Raw genomic sequence first — 17,158 nt, 5'->3', positions numbered from 1 at the left:
GACTTTGTCCTATTAAATTATGATTATCCAAATGTCCTGTTACTGTCTCCTTAATAATGGACTCCAAAATTTTACCTACCACAGATGTTAGGCTAACCGGTCTATAGTTTCCAGCCTTCTGTCTACTGCCCTTTTTAAATAAGGGTGTTACATTTGCAGTTTTCCAGTCTGCCGGGACCATTGCCGAGTCCAGGGAGTTTTGGAAAATTATTACCAATGCATCCACAATCCCTACCGTCACTTCCCTCAAGACCCTAGGATGTAAGCCATCAGGTCCAGGTGATTTATCTGCTTTGAGTCCCATTATTTTACCGAGTACCACTTCCTTAGTGATTTTGATCATGTTTAGCTCCTCCCCCCCTTTAGCCCACTGTTTTTTTCCAGTGTTGGGATATTCTTAGTGTCTTCTACTGTAAAGACTGATATAAAATATTCATTCAGTGTTTTTGCCATCTCCATATTTCCCACCATTAATTTCCCGGTCTCATCCTCTAAGGGACCAACATTTACTTTAGCCACCCTTTTTCTTTTTATATAACTATAAAAACTCTTACTGTCTGTTTTTATATTTTTTGCTAATTTACTTTCATAATCTATCTTCCCTTTCTTAATCAATCTTTTTGTTATTTTTTGCTGTCTTTTAAAGTTTTCCCAATCCTCTATCCTCCCACTAGATTTGGCTACCTTATATGCCCTTGTTTTTAGTCGAATACTATCCTTATTTCTTTACTTAGCCATGGATGGCTGTCTTTTCTTTTACACCCTTTTCTTCTCAGTGGAATATATTTTTTTTGGAAGTTGTAAAATAACTCCTTAAATGTACACCACTGATCGTGTATCGTCTTACCCTTTAATCTATTTTCCCAATCCACTCTACTCAATTCTGCTCTCATACCTTCATAATCTCCTTTATTCAAGCTTAGCACGCTTGTTTGAGATCCAACCTTCTCAGCCTCTAATTGAATATGTAATTCAACCATGTTATGGTCACTCATTCCAAGGGGATCCTTTACTAGGACATTTTTAATTAATCCTGTCTCGTTACACAGGACCAGATCTAAGGTTGCTTGCCCCCTGGTCGGTTCAGTTACATACTGCTCAAGAAACCCATCCCTAATACACTCAATGAACTCATCCTCAAGGCAGCCCTGCCCAATTTGATTTGTCCAATTAATATGATAGTTAAAATCCCCCATAATTATAGATGTTCCCTTATTACAAGCCTCAACTATTTCCTGATTGATGCTCCATCCAACAGAGTTGCCACAGTTCGGAGGCCTATAGACTACGCCCACTAGTGTTTTTCCCCCCTTATTATTCCTTACCTCCACCCAAGCTGTTTCATTGTCCTGATCTTTTGACCCAATATCATTTCTCTGTATTACAGTGATTCCTTCCTTTATTAACATAGCCACCCCACCTCCCCTTCTTTCCTGCCTGTCCTTCTTGATCATTAAATAACATGGTATGTTTAATTCCCAGGCATTGTCACCCTGCAGCCATGTTTCTGTAATGGCCACAAGATCATACCCATATGTAGTTATTTGTGCCATTAACTCATCTATTTTGTTACGAATGCTACGTGCATTCAGATAGAGAAATTTCAAAGATGTTTTGTGACACTTAGTTCCTGCTTTTGCCCTTTTTATTACTTTACCTTTTACTCCATACCTTCTGCCCCTTCCTGACATGCTCTGGTTTTTAATTTCCCCACTGCTACCTAAGTCTATGACCTTCTCTGTTGTCATTTGTATTATTTGCTCTCTCGGAACCTCCCCCCCACCTAGTTAGCTTAAAGCCCTCTCTACAGCCCTAGTTATATGATGCGCCAGGACTCTAGTCCCAGCATTGGCCAAGTGAAGCCCATCCCAACGGAACAGCTCCCTCCTGCCCCAGTACTGGTGCCAGTGTCCCAGGAAGCAAAACCCATTTCTCCCACACCAGTCTTTGAGCCACGCATTTAACTCTCTAATTTTATTTGAGTGGCCCTCATCTCCATGGCAACGGGTACACAGTGATTTTGCTGGTCCATTTATGGACTCAATGTTCCTAATCGCTGTGGACGCCCATTAAAAATGGCCAGAGGTCATCAAAATGTCCTCCACCACCACGGAGAAAATTATTGCAGTCCTACGGACCATCTTCGCCAGGAATGGCTTGCCAGAACAGATTTGCTCCGACAATGGGCCACAGTTTGTGTCCGAGGATTTACGGAGGTTTCTGAGGAATAATGGGGTGAAACATTACACATCTGCCCCATATCATCCAGCCACAAATGGATTGGCTGAGAGGTTTGTTCAGACCTTTAAAAAGGCAATAAAGGCAATGTATAATGACGACATACCACTACAACACAAGGTGGATAATTTCTTGTTTGCTTTCCGGAATGTGACAGATGCAGTCACCAACCAAGCTTCAGCCATAATGCTCTTCAACCGAAGGCTAAGATGTCACCTGGATTTGCTCAAACCAAACATAAGACGAGATGTTGAGGATAAGCAATTCCAGCACATAAATGAGAAGCCAACCAGGAGCTTCAAGATAAGGCAACCAGTCTTGGCCCGCGACTACCGAACAGAAAAATGGCAGCCAGGAACGATATGCACACAGCAGGGACCACTAATGTACACAGTGGACGTTGGAGAGAGCATCGTGAGACGCCATGCTGACCAGATTCTAGAGTCACAGGAACAAGCCAAACCCATACCACGAGCAGGTGCACCTGGTAATCAACCCGAAGTACAGATTGCGTCTACCTCAGAAGCAGTGGTATTGGAAGCTGACGAACCAACCAATGACAATGAGCCAGAATCAACTCCGCCGCAAGAACAGGATACTCGAGAAAGGCGCTATCCAGTCAGGATCAGGAAGCCTCCTCAAAGACTGAACTTATAAATGATTATTTCAGTTGATGTATATAGTACAGAGAAAATTGTAATTGTAATTAGTTATTAATTATTTGTTAAATGAATGTTATGTACTGTTTATCTAAAATGGAGGAATTGTGTATTTACCTTTAAGAGAAGAACTGATTCTATACTGCAGTACCGGCAGTGACCACCCCTGTATATAAAGCCATAGCAGGCTTCTGTACTTTAGTCTTGTTACCCTCTGTTCCAGCATTTCCTGCCTGTGCAGCTGCCTCAGTCAGCAGGAGGAGAAGGAGCAGACAAACCAGGAGAGTGGAGAGTGGAGAGTGTAAAGTGGTGGTCTCCTGACCAGGAAGAGGAGGATATCATTAGACCACCACCACCTCCACCTCCACCATCATCACAGCAACTGAGGTGCCTGGAGAGAGAGGACAGAGGAGGAGAAGGAGAAGGGAGGCCAGCAACAACACCAACCAGGGGAGAGGCCTTTCCCATTACTGCCTCCCCAAATTGGCCTCCATTCCAGGAGAGAGGGGAGAGAAACAACCAACAACTACCAACTGTTTGGAAGGAGGGAAGAACAACAGCATCTTTCAGGTGGGTGTTATTTGGTGCACTCTCCCAAAGACTTTGTATTTTAGGTGTGGGGAGAAAAGAAGAAAAAAGGGCCGGATCATCAAGGGGTGTTTGTGTGTGTGGCTCTTGTAAGACACTAGGCCACACACACCACTAATTAAGCACCCCTTCCTATTGCCTGACCTGGGATAGCTGGAGCTGCCTAGGTGATCAGCCCAATTGTACATCGTTGAGACCTGGTGTGGGACTGAGCCTGGGGCGTCTCCAGCTTTCCCAGGTGAAGACATCTTCTCCCCCTGCTAGAAGACCACCTTCAAAGACTTTAATTTTTCATCGGAGAGTGCACCCCTGCCGACACCCACCCAACCACCATCCTGAGTGGCAACACTGTCCTTGCCACCTCCCTCCTTCCCACCCCCCTCTCTCTCTCTCTCTTTGTCTTTCTCTGCCTTTCTCTCTGAGGCACCTCATTTCATCTTTTAATTGCCTATTGAGCAGAGGGGAGAAGGCCCCTCTCCCAATTTCAACCAATAAGGGGAGAGGTGTGTCTTCATTTTAAACAGCTCCCTCTGCTCAATAGAGGACCAAAAAATGCCTGAGGCCATTAACACCTTCAGGCCTGTGACTTGGGGTGAGTGTAGCCCTTATAAAAACACCCCATAATGGCAACTGCATCTTCGCCGGTGGCGGGGCCAGCTAGGACTTATGTGGGAGTGGCAGCCACAGCCACAGCTGCTCCCGCTGCTTCTGCTGCCCCGTCACCCTTTAAACTTATAACAAAAAAGCTTGGGGTGAAGAGCTACACTCACCCCACTATGACCATTGAGGCCTGCGTTAAAGCCATGGCTGGGGTTGTCGGCCCCTCAGCCATCGTCGCGGCCTCAAAAATGTATGGGAAGGGTGTGTTCTTCCTGGGGTCGGAGCGGGCGGTGTCCCTGGCCGTCGCCAAGGGGCTCACTGTGGGCGGGACGTTCCTGCCGGTGGATCCTCTCGAGGCCACCGCGTAGAGGATCGTCCTTTCCAACGTCCCACCCTATGTTCCTGGTGAGCTCCTCCTTCCCCATTTACGTCAACTTGGGGAGGTGAGGTCGGGGATTACACCCATCCCGCTCGGCTTCTGGGAAGCCAGCCTTCGCCACGTCTTCTCCTTCCGGCGCCAGCTGTTTATCCAGCTGGCGCGGGAGGAGGACACCGACGGGGCTTTCGTCGTCCTCCACGAGGGGACCGCCTATCGCGTCTTCTGGACGTCGGACGGTGTGCGGTGCCACGCCTGCAAGGAGGTGAGGCACATCAGAAAAAACTGCCCCGCCTCCAAGGCCGCCAGATCGTCTGGCGTGGCCGAGGCTGGCACCGCCACCGCTCCTCCCCCCGGTTCCGTCCACGCGTCGGGAGCCACTGATGCGTGGTCGGAGGCCGATGCCATCAGGGTCTCTGGCGGGGGGGAGGGAGCGCGTCCGGGTGGAAAGAAGGCGCGGCGAAAATTGAAACACCTCAGGGCGGGTTCCCCCGTGGATGGCCAGCCCCTAAACTTAGAGCCTCTGACACCCGCGCTCCTCGCGGAGTTGGTCGGGGCAGACGCGAGCGGGAGGGGCCACGTGCCCGAGCCTGTGGCCGCAACCGCCGTGGCGGAAACGCCATTGCCTGCGGCCGGGCTCGGGCCCGAGAAGCCCGACAAACCTGCTCCGCCGGAGGGAGCTGAGGAGAAGGCCTTTGCAGACGTGGAGGTCTCCCTCGCTCCCTCCGTGCTAAAAAGAAGGCGTGACCCCCTGGAAGAGGAGGAGGACCGGGAGGAGGAAGGTCCCTCCGAGCAGGGGGCGTCGTCGCCCGCTGCGGGTACTGTGCCCCCCCCGCCCCCACTGTCACCATCACCAGCGATCGGCAGGGGTCGCCTGTCCCTCGGGAGGCTGAGGCAGATGTGTCTGTCCAGCATGTGCCTCCCGGGGACGGAGACGAGACCCTGCCCGTGGGGGGGGTCGCGGAACAACCTGCGGCAGAAATAGATGTTCTATCGGTGCCGTTACCCCTCGCCGGGTCGGGCGGCCTGGGGTCTGGGTCAGGCGATCTCGAGGATAATGAGCTCGCCCAATGCGACCCGGACATCTCCCAGGGGCTGCTCGACCTGGTAGAGGTTTTTATTCAAAACACCCCATCTGCTGGGTCGGAGGTTGGTGGCGGGGAGGGGGATGGCCCCCTGGCTGCGTCTCTGGTGCCGGACGTACTGGAGGAGCTGGGAATTGTTCTCTCCCCGGTTTCTCCGGTCGTTCCGGCGTCTGGGGCGGAGGGGGGCTCTGAACCGCCGCTGTCTTCTAACCCAGCACCCCTGGAGGAGCCCAGGGAGAAATCCTCTGCCGTCGATCCTGGGGGTGGGATCCGGGCGGAGGCGGGGCTGGCTGGTGCGGCAGAGCCGTTCGCTTCGCACTGCGCGGCAGACGGCTCGGCCGCTGGTGACGACCCCCTGGAGGAGGATGGGGACTCGGTGATGGGCACGGAGGACGATTCGGATTCCAGCGCCGACGAGGCAATGGATGACCTCGTGCCCCTTGCCGAGTCTCCCCTCATTCCCGTAAGGGAACTCCGGGATTTTATGGCTAAGTGCCTGGGTCAGCGCAATAAGGTCCGGCTGGCCCTCGACAGGTGGTCGGAGCTTGCGCTGCTCATCATATCCATCCGCGCCGCCGTTAAGATCATGGGCGCGGACGAGGGTGTGAACCCGTTTGAGCTGCGTCGGATCAGAACATTTCTCACTGGGCTGCTGAGGAAGTGGCGGCTGACTAGCGGCTGCGCTTCCTCCCCCCGTTAGGTGTAGGTAGATGTTGCACTATGCTTCTGACATGAAGATAACCATAGCCAGCCTCAATATCAACGGCAGCAGGGAGGCGCGCCGCAGATTCAATAACTTCTCGGTCCTTCGGGACGGCAAGTATGCGGTGTGCTTCCTGCAAGAAACCCACACCGTTCCGGGAGACGAAGCCACATGGCTCCTGGAGTGGCAAGGAGGGGTCAGCATGAGTCACCTCTCCAACAATTCCAGCGGGGTGGCTATCTTGCTGGCCCCGCATTTTCAGCCGGAGATCTTGGGGGTCAAGGAGCACGTGCCGGGCCGCTTGCTCCAGGTCACTGTTCACCTGGGGGGCATGCCGCTCCATCTAGTGAACATGTACGCCCCTCAGACCGGTGCGCAGCAAGTGCGCTTCTTCGAAGAAGTGTCCGCTCTTTTGGGCTCCGTCGACGTGGGCGAGTGCGTCATCCTCGGGGGGGATTTTAACTGAACCCTCGAGGCGAGGGACCGTTCGGGTCCCCCGCGAAGCCTGGCGGCGATGGAGAAGTTGAGGGACCTGGTTGGGTCCTTTGACTTGGTGGACGTCTGGCGAAATCTCCACCCCGACTCCAGCGCCTTCACTAGCGTGAGGTCTGGGGGAGGAAGGTCCAGATTCGACCGCCTTTACATTTCCCGGGCGTACGTCTCCTGCGTTCTGGCAGCTTCCATGTGGCCGGTGCCGTGCACGGACCACCACCTGGTATGGGCGGAGCTCGCTCCGCTGCGCGCGCGAGGGGGGTCCGCGTACTGGCATTTTAACAACCTGCTGCTGGAGGACGCATGGTTCCGGGATTCGTTTCATCGATTCTGGGTCGACTGGAGAAGGAAGCAGGGGTCTTCCCCTCCTTGAGGCTATGGTGGGATGTGGGCGAGGCTATGGTGGGATGTGGGCAAGGCTCACATCCGTCTCTTCTGTCAGGAGTATGCGAAGGGGTCGACCAAGAGGCGGGAGGCCCAGGTCGGGCGGTTGGAGAAGGAGGTGCTCGACCTGGAGTCCCGTCTCGGTCAGGTCGTCGAGGACCCGGCCCGGCGGAAGGTGTACGAAGAGAAGAGGGGCGTGCTGAAGGACCTGCAGCTCGTCGGGTCCCGAGGCGCGTACGTGAGGTCGCGGATCCAGCTCCTGCGGGACCTGGACCGCGGCTCCCCCTTCTTCTACTCGCTGGAAAAAAGACGGGGGGTCCGTAAGCAGCTCTTGGGGCTGCAGGCCGACGATGGATCTCTGGTCTCGGATCCGGAGGGACTCAGCGCGGCGACCCGCGCCTACTACGGGGCTCTGTTCTCTCCGGATCTGTCCAGCGAGGATGCGCGCAGATTTTTGTGGGAGCACCTGCCGAAGGTCAGCCCGGAGGGCGCCGAAAAATTGGACGCTCCGCTAAGCCTTGCGGAGCTGACCGGCGCCCTCTGCCAGCTCTCTAGGTGAAAGTCCCCGAGGCTGGACGGGCTGACCGTGGAGTTCCACAGGACGTTCTGGGACGTCTTGGGGGGCGACTACGCGCGGGTCCTGGGGGAAAGTTTGGCGACCGGGGAGATGCCCCTCTCTTGGCGCAGGGCGATCATTGTCCTGCTGCCCAAGAAGGGCGATCTCCGCCTCCTTAAGATCTGGCGCCCGGTCTCCCTCCTCAGCACGGACTATAAAATTTTTGCCAGGCCATGTCTGCTCGCCTTGTCACCATGCTGGCCCACATGATCCACCCCGACCAGTCCTACCCGGTCCCGAGCCGGACCATCCACGATAACATCCATCTGGTCCGGGACCTGGTCCACCACTCCCAGAGGGCTGGTCTGTCGGTCGCCTTCCTTTCCCTGGATCAGGAGAAGGCGTTCGACAGGGTGGATCACGAGTATCTCTTCAGGACTCTGCGCGCATTCGGGTTCGGGACGCATTTCGTCACCCATATCCGACTTCTGTACGCCGCCGCGGAGTGTCTGATTAAAGTTAACGGGTCCTTGACGGCGCCCCTTCGCTTCGGGAGGGGGGTGCGTCAGGGATGCCCCATGTCCGGTCAGTTATATGCCGTTTGCGTGGAGCCATTCCTGCGCCTCTTGTGGAAGAGGTTGATGGGACTGGCTCTGCAAGGGCCGGGCGTGGAGGTGGTCCTCTCGGCTTACGCCGATGATGTGCTCCTCACGGTCACGGATCCCGCTGACTTGCGGAGGATGCGGGAATGCCAGCAGATTTACTCGGACGCATCCTCCCATCCTCCACCAAGATCAACTGGGAGAAATGTTCCGGACTCCTGGTGGGTCAGTGGCGGGTGGACTCCCTGCCGGAGGAGTTCAGGCCTTTCGCCTGGAGCACCACGCACCTCTTCTATTTGGGAGTCTACCTTAGCCCTGCCGAGGACGCCTGGCCGGCGAACTGGCAAGAACTGGAGGCCAAAGTCACCGCTCGCCTAGGACGCTGGAAAGGACTGCTCCGAGTGTTGTCCTACAGGGGTCGAGCGCTGGCCATAAACCAGCTGGTGGCCGCCATGTTGTGGTACCGGTTGGTCACTTTGATCCCTCCCCCTGCATTTGTCGCCAAGATGCAGAAGAAGCTCATCGACTTCTTCTGGGACAAAAGGAAGCACTGGGTCTCTGCCACGGTTCTGTGTCTCCCGCTTAGGGAGGGCGGTCAGGCGCTGGTGTGCCTTCGCACCCAGGCTGCGACTTTCCATCTTCAGATGCTGCAGAGATACCTGTACGTCGAGAATCCTCCGAGATGGTGTGCGCTGGCGACGTTTTTCTTCCGCCAGCTGCACGGCCTCAATTACGACATGCAGCTCCTGTTCGCGAAAGTGGGCTGCAGGCGTGCCGGCCTGCGGGAGCTGCCTGTCTTCTACCAGGAACTACTATGGGTTTGGAACTACGTCGCTTCCAGGCAGAGCTCTCCCCCGTCAGGAGCGGCGGCTCTCCTTCGGGAGCCGCTGCTCAGGAATCCGCACCTCCACAAACGCGGGTTCGGGCGCCTGGCGGAGGGTAGGGCTGTGACTGGCAAGGTGACCAGAGTCGGGAACCTGCTCGATGGTGGAGGAGCGGGCTGGATGGCGCCGGAAGAGCTGGTGCGGCGCCTGTCCTGGGCCAACGTCCGGCTCGCGGTCGAAGCCATCGAATCGGTGAAAGCGGCACTGGGCCCCGACTCCACTAGGTGTATCGAGGCGGCTCAAGCACGTGGGGTGATCCCGTCCGAGCTTACCCCCGTTCGGACGGAATTCCTCATCGGTGCCCGGCCCCAAAACTCCCCTCGGGAACCGGCGCCTCACAACTTGAGCCATCTCGAGGAAATACCCTCCGTGCCTTTTCATTCCGCGCGGAGGGGTTTCCTGTACGGGCTGCTCCTGCACACTCTCCACTTTGCCATCTTTGTCTATCGTCCGGACACGCCTTGGCGTGGCGTCTTGCCGACTGGCGGTGGCGGAGGTCCCCAATGGAGGGCTCTCTATGCGGGAGTCCTCCCTTGTTCCATCGGGGACTTGGCCTGGAGGGTGTTGCACGGAGCGGTCCCATGCAATAAGGTTTTAAGTAGGTTCACGGACTCCCAGGCCGCCTGCATTTTTTGCGGCCTGGAGGAGTCCGTGTTTCACATTATATGGAGTGTGAGAGGTTGCAGCCCCTCTTTCACTACTTGAAGGGGCTGCTCCTTGATTTTTGGTTGCACTTCAGTCCCACGCTCTTGATCTACGGTCACCCGGTGCGGAGGGGAGCGGACAGGTTGGAGGACCTCCTTGTGGGCCTGCTCCTGGGCCTGGCTAAAAGAGCCATCAATTGGTCCAGGCCCCGGGCGGTCGAGGGGGTCGTCCAGCCGGATTGCCTGCCTCTCTTCCGCGGCCATGTTCGCGCCCGGGTGGCCCTGGAGATGGAGCACGCGGTGTCCACCGGTGCGCTTGAGTATTTCCGCGACCGGTGGGCGCCGGGCGGACTGGAGTGCATCATCAACACGGAAAACCAAATTTTAATTTGATTTGTTAAGTTTTAGTTGAACTTTTCTTTACAGTCAATTTGTTTTTTTTGTTTTTTTTTTGGTATGAACAAAAAGAGTACCCTCTGTTCCAGCGTTTCCTGCCTGTGCAGCTGCCTCAGTCAGCAGGAGGAGAAGGACCAGACAAACCAGGAGAGTGGAGAGTGGAAAGTGGAAAGTGGTGGTCTCCTGACCAGGTAGAGGAGGATATCATTAGACCACCGCCACCTCCACCTCCACCATCATCACAGCAACTGAGGTGCCTGGAGAGAGAGGACAGAGGAGGAGAAGGAGAAGGGAGGCCAGCAACAACACCAACCAGGGGAGAGGCCTTTCCCATTACTGCCTCCCCAAATTGGCCTCCATTCCAGGAGAGAGGGGAGAGAAACAACCAACAACTACCAACTGTTTGGAAGGAGGGAAGAACAACAGCATCTTTCAGGTGGGTGTTATTTGGTGCACTCTCCCAAAGACTTTGTATTTTAGGTGTGGGGAGAAAAGAAGAAAAAAGGGCCGGATCATCAAGGGGTGTTTGTGTGTGTGGCTCTTGTAAGACACTAGGCCACACACACCACTAATTAAGCACCCCTTCCTATTGCCTGACCTGGGATAGCTGGAGCTGCCTAGGTGAGCAGCCCAATTTTACATCGTTAAGACCTGGTGTGGGACTGAGCCTGGGGCGTCTCCAGCTTTCCCAGGTGAAGACATCTTCTCCCCCTGCTAGAAGACCACCTTCAAAGACTTTAATTTTTCATCGGAGAGTGCACCCCTGCCGACACCCACCCACCCACCATCCTGAGTGGCGACCCTGCCTTTTTGGCCTCCCTCCTTCCCACCCCCCCCTCTCTCTTTGTCTTTCTCTGCCTTTCTCTCTGAGGCACCTCATTTCATCTTTAATTATTAATTGCTTATTGAGCAGAGGGGAGAAGGCCCCTCTCCCAATTTCAATCAATAAGGGGGAGAGGTGTGCCTTCAATTTAAACAGCTCCCTCTGCTCAACTGAGGACCAAAAAAAATACCTGAGGCCACATTAACACCTTCAGGCCTGTGACTTGGGGTGAGTGTAGCCCTTTTTTAGAAAACACCCCAGAATGGCGACTGCATCTTCATCAGTGACGGGGCCAGCCAAGACGTATGCGGGAGTGGCAGCCACAGCCACAGCTGCTCCCACTGCTTCTGCTGCCCCGTCACCATTCAGACTAATAACAAAAAAGCTTGGGGTGAAGAGCTACACTCACCCCACTATGACCATTGAGGCCTGCGTTAAAGCCATGGCTGGGGTTGTCGGCACCTCAGCCATCGTCGTGGCCTCAAAAAAGTATGGGAAGGCTGTGTTCTTCCTGGGGTCGGAGCGGGCGGTGTCCCTGGCTGTTACCAAGGGGCTCACTGTGGGCGGGACCTTCCTGCCGGTGGAGCCCCTCGAGGCCACCGCGCAGAGGGTGGTTATTTTGAACATCCCGCCTTATGTTCCTGGTGAGCTCCTCCTTCCCCATCTACGTCAACTTGGGGAGGTGAGGTCGGGGATCACACCCATCCCACTCAGCTTCCGGGAGGCCAGCCTTCGCCACGTCTTCTCCTTCCGGCGCCAGCTGTTCATCCAGCTGGCGCGGGAGGAGGACACCGCCTATCGCGTCTTCTGGATGTCGGACGGTGTGCGGTGCCACACCTGCAAGGAGGTGGGGCACATCCGGAAAAACTGCCCCGCCTCCAAGGCTGCCGGATCATCTCGTGCGGCCGAGGCTGGCGCCGGCTACGCTCCTCCCCCCGGATCTGCCCGCGCGTCAGGAACGTCTGATGCGCGGTCGACGTCGGGGGCTGATGCCACCAAGGCCTCCGGCGGGGGGGAGGGAGCGTATCCGGCCGGAAAGAAGGCGTGGCGGAAAAATAAACACCTTAGGGCGGGTCCCCCCGTGGATGGCCAGCCCTTGCCCCTTGAGCCACTTACACCCACGCTCCTCGCGGAGTTAATCGGGGCAGACGCGAGCGGGAGGGGCCTCGTGCCCGAGCCTGTGGCTGCAACCGCCGTAGCAGAAACGCCATTACCTGCGGCCGGGCTCGGGCCCGAGGAGCCCAACAAACCTGCTCTGCCGGGGGGAGCTGAGGAGGAGGCCTCTGCAATCATGGAGGTCTCCCTCGCTCCCTCCGTGCTAAAAAGAAGGCGCGACCCCCTGGAAGAGGAGGAGGACCGGGAGGAGGAAGGTCCCTCCGAGCAGGGGGAGTCGTCGCCCGCCGCGGGTACTGCGCCCCCCCCCCCCCGCTGTCGTCATCACCAGCGATCGGCAGGGGTCGCCTGTCCCTCGGGAGGCTGAGGCAGATGTGTCTGTCCGACGCGTGCCTCCCGGGGATGGGGACGAGACCCTGCCCATGGCGGGGGTCACGGAACAACCCGTGGCGGTAATTGAAATTGACCTTCTATCGGTGCCGTTACCCCTCGCCGGGTCGGGCGGCCTGGGGTCTGGGTCGGGCGAGCTCGAGGATAATGAGCTCGCCCAATGCGACCCGGACATCTCCCAGGGGCTGCTCGTCCTGGTAGAGCTTTTAATTCAAAACCCTCCATCCGCTGGGTCGGATGTTGGTGGTGGGGAGGAGGATGGCCCCCTGACTGCGTCTCTGGTGCCGGACGTACTGGAGGAGCTGGGAATTGTTCTCTCCCAGGTTTCTCCGGTTATTCCGGCGTCTGAGGCGGAGGGGAGCTCTGAACCGCCGCCGTCTTCTGGCCCAGCACCCCTAGAGGAGCCCAGGGAGAAATCCTCTGCCGCCGATCCTGGGGGTGGGATCCGGGCGGAGGCGGGGCTGGCTGGCGCGGCCGAGACGTTCGCTTCGCGTGGCGGACGGGTCGGCCGTTGGTGACGACCCCCTGGAGGAGGATGGGGACTCCGGGATTTTATGGCCACGTGCCTGGGTCGGCGCAATAAGGTCCGGCTGGCCTTCGACAGGTGGTCGGAGCTGGCGCTGCTCATCGTATCCGTCCGCGCCGCCGTTAAGATCATGGGCGCGGTCGAGGGTGTGAACCCGCTCGAGCTGCGTCGGCTCACAACGTTTCTCACAGGGCTGCTGAGGAAGTGACGGCTGACCAGCGGCTGTGCTTCCTCCCCCGTTAGGTGTAGGTAGAGGTTGCACTATGCTTCTGACATGAAGATAACCATAGCCAGCCTCAACATCAATGGCAGCAGGGAGGCGCGCCGCAGATTCAATAACTTTTCAGTCCTTCGGGACGGGAAGTATGCGGTGTGCTTCCTGCAAGCAACCCACACCATTCCGGGAGACGAAGCCACGTGGCTCCTGGAGTGGCAAGGAGGGGTCAGCATGAGTCACCTCTCCAACAATTCCAACGGGGTGGCTATCTTGCTGGCCCCGCATTTTCAGCCGGAGATCTTGGGGGTCAAGGAGCATGTGCCGGGCCGCTTTCTCCAGGTCACTGTTCGCCTGGGGGGCGTGCCGCTCCATCGAGTGAACGTGTACTCCCCTCAGATCGGTGCGCAGCAAGTGCGCTTCTTCGAAGAAGTGCCCGCTCTGTTGGGCTCCGTCGACGTGGGCGAGTGCGTCATCCTCGGGGGGGATTTTAACTGCACCCTCGAGGCGAGGGACCGTTCAGGTCCCCCGCAAAGCCCGGCGGCGATGGAGAAGTTGAGGGACCTGGTTGGGTCCATTGACTTGGTGGATGTCTGGCAAAATCTCCACCCCATCTCCAGCGCTTTCACTAGCGTGAGGTCTGGGGGAGGAAGGTCCAGAATCGACGGCCTTTACATTTCCCGGGCGTACGTCTCCTGCATTCCGGCGGCTTCCATGCGGCCAGTGCCGTGCACGGACCACCACCTGGTGTGGGCGGAGCTCGCTCCGCTGCGCGCGCGGGGGTGTCCGCGTACTGGCATTTTAACAACATGCTGCTGGAGAACGCGCGGTTCCGGGATTCGTTTTGTCTGTTCTGGGCCAACTGGAGAAGGAAGCGGGGGGGGCTTCCCCTCCTTGAGGCTATGGTGGGATGTGGGCAAGGCTCACATCCGTCTCTTCTGTCAGGAGTACGCGAAGGCGTCGACCAAGAGGCGGGAGGCCCAGGTCGGGCGGTTGGAGAAGGAGGTGCTCGACCTGGAGTCCCGTCTCGGTCAGGTCGTCGAGGACCCGGCCCTGCGGAAGGTGTACGAAGAGAAGAATGGCGCGCTGAAGGACCTGCAGCTCATCGGGTCCCGAGGCGCGTACGCGAGGTCACGGATCCAGCTCCTGCGGGACCTGGACCGCGGCTCCCCCTTCTTCTACTCGCTGGAAACAAGACGGGGGTCCGTAAGCAGCTCTTAGGGCTGCTGGCCGACGACGGATCTCTGGTCTCAGATCCGGAGGGAATCAGCACGGAGACCCGCGCCTACTACGTGGCTCTGTTCTCTCCGGATCCGTCCAGCGAGGATGTGCGCAGAATTTTGTGGGAGGACCTCCCGAAGGTCAGCCCGGAGGGCACCGAAAAATTGGATGCTCCGCTAAGCCTGATGGAGCTGACCGGCGCCCTCCGCCAGCTCTGTAGGGTAAAGTCCCCAGGGCTGGACGGGCTTTCTGGGCGTTCCACAGGGCGTTCTGGGACGTCTTGGGGTGCGACTACGCGCGGGTCCTGGGGGAAAGTTTGGCGACAGGGGAGATGCCCCTCTCTTGGCGCAGGGCGGTCATTGTCCTGCTGCCTAAGATAGGTGATCTCTGCCTCCTTAAGAACTGACGCCCGGTCTCCCTCCTCAGCACGGACTATAAAATCTTTGCCAGGGCCATGTCTGCTCGCCTTGGCACAGTGCTGGCCCACATTATCCACCCCGACCAGTCCTACACGGTCCCGGGCCGGACCATCCACCATAACATCCATCTGGTCCGGGACCTGGTCCACCTCTCCCAGAGGGCTGGTCTGTCGGTCGCCTTCATTTCCCTGGATCAGGAGAAGGCGTTTGACAGGGTGGATCACGAGTATCTCTTCGGGACTCTGCGTGTATTCGGGTTCGGGACGCATTTCGGCGCCCGGATCCGACTTCTGTACGCCACTGATTAAAGTTAACGGGTCCTTGACGGCGCCCCTTCGCTTCGAGAGGGGGGTGCGTCAGGGATGCCCCATGTCCGGTCAGTTATACGCTGTTTGCGTGGAGCCATTCCTGCGCCTCTTGCGGAAGAGGTTGATGGGACTGGCTCTGCAAGGGCAGGACATGGAGGTGGTCCTCTCGGCTTACGCCGATGACGTGCTCCTCACGGTCATGGATCCCGCTGACTTGCGGAGGATGCGGGAATGCCTGCAGATTTACTCGGACGCACCCTCCGCCAAGATCAACTGGGAGAAATGTTCCGGACTCCTGGTGGGTCAGTGGCGGGTGGACTCCCTGCCGGAGGAGTTCAGGCCTTTCGCCTGGAGCACCACGCACCTCCTCTATTTGGGAGTCTACCTTAGCCCTGCCGAGGACGCCTGGCCGGCGAACTGGCAAGAGCTGGAGGCCAAAGTCACCGCTCGCCTAGAACGCTGGACAGGACTGCTCCGAGTGTTGTCCTACAGGGGGCGAGCGCTGGTCATAAACCAGCTGGTGGCCGCCATGTTGTGGTACCGGTTGGTCACTTTGATCCCTCCCCCTGCGTTTGTCGCCAAGATGCAGAAGAAGCTCATCGACTTCTTCTGGGACAAATGGAAGCACTGGGTCTCTGCCGCGGTTCTGTGTCTCCCGCTTAGGGAGGGCGGTCAGGCGCTGGTGTGCCTTCGCACCCAGGCTGCGACTTTCCGTCTTCAGATGCTGCAGAGATACCTGTACGTCGAGAATCCTCCGAGATGGTGTGCGCTGGTGACGTTTTTCTTCCGCCAGCTGCACGGTCTCAATTACGACTCGCAGCTCCTGTTCGCGAAAGTGGGCGGCAGGCGTGCCGGGCTGTAGGAGCTGCCTGTCTTCTACCAGGAACTACTATGGGTATGGAACTACATCGCTTCCAGGCGGAGCTCTCCCCCGTCAGGAGCGGCGGCTCTCCTTCGGGAGCCGCTGCTCAGGAATCCGCACCTCCACGAACGCGGTTTTGGGTGGCTGACGGAGGGCAGGGCTGTGCCTGGCAAGGTGACCAGAGTCGGAGACCTGCTCGATGGCGGAGGAGCGGGCTGGATGGTGCCGGAGGAGCTGGCCCAGCGCCTGTCCTGGGCCAACGTCCGGCTCGCGGTCGAAGCCATCGAATCGGTGAAAGCGGCACTGGGCCCCGACTCCACTAGGTGTATCGAGGCGGCTCAAGCATGTGGGGCAATCCCGTCCGAGCTTACCCCCGTTCGGACGGAATTCCTCATCGGCGCCCGGCCCCGAAACTCCCCTCGGGAACCGGCGCCTCACAACTTGAGCCGTCTCGAGGAAATACCCTCCGTGCCTTTTCATTCCGCACGGAGGGGTTTCCTGTACGGGCTGCTCCTGCACACTCTCCACTTTGCCATCTTCATCTACCGTCCGGACGTGCCTTGGCGTGGCGTCTTGCCGACTGGCAGTGGCGGAGGTCCCCAATGGAGGGTCCTCCCTTGTTCCATCGGGGACTTGGCCTGGAGGGTGTTGCACGGAGCGGTCCCGTGCAATAAGGTTTTAAGTAGGTTCACGGACTCCCAGGCCACCTGCATTTTTTGCGGCCTGGAGGAGTCCATGTTTCACGTTTATATGGAGTGTGAGAGGTTGCAGCCCCTCTTTCACTACTTGAAGGGGCTGCTCCTCGATTTTTGGTTGCAGTTCAGTCCCACGCTCTTGATTTACGGTCACCCGGTGCGGAGGGGAGCGGACAGGTTGGAGGACCTCCTTGTGGGCCTGCTCCTGGGCCCGGCTAAAAGAGCCATCAATTGATCCAGGCAGCGGGCGGTCGAGGGGGTCGTCCAGCCGGATTGCCTGCCTCTCTTCCGCAGCCATGTTCGCGCCCGGGTGGCCCTGGAGATGGAGCACGCAGTGTCCGCCGGTGCGCTTGAGTATTTCCGCGACCGGTGGGCGCCGC

Source organism: Somniosus microcephalus, chromosome 12, assembly GCF_052327205.1.
Source record: "Somniosus microcephalus isolate GS21.2 chromosome 12, FLI_Smic_1.0, whole genome shotgun sequence".
Lineage (NCBI taxonomy): Eukaryota > Metazoa > Chordata > Chondrichthyes > Squaliformes > Somniosidae > Somniosus > Somniosus microcephalus.
Note: the sequence above shows the minus strand (reverse complement) of the source record.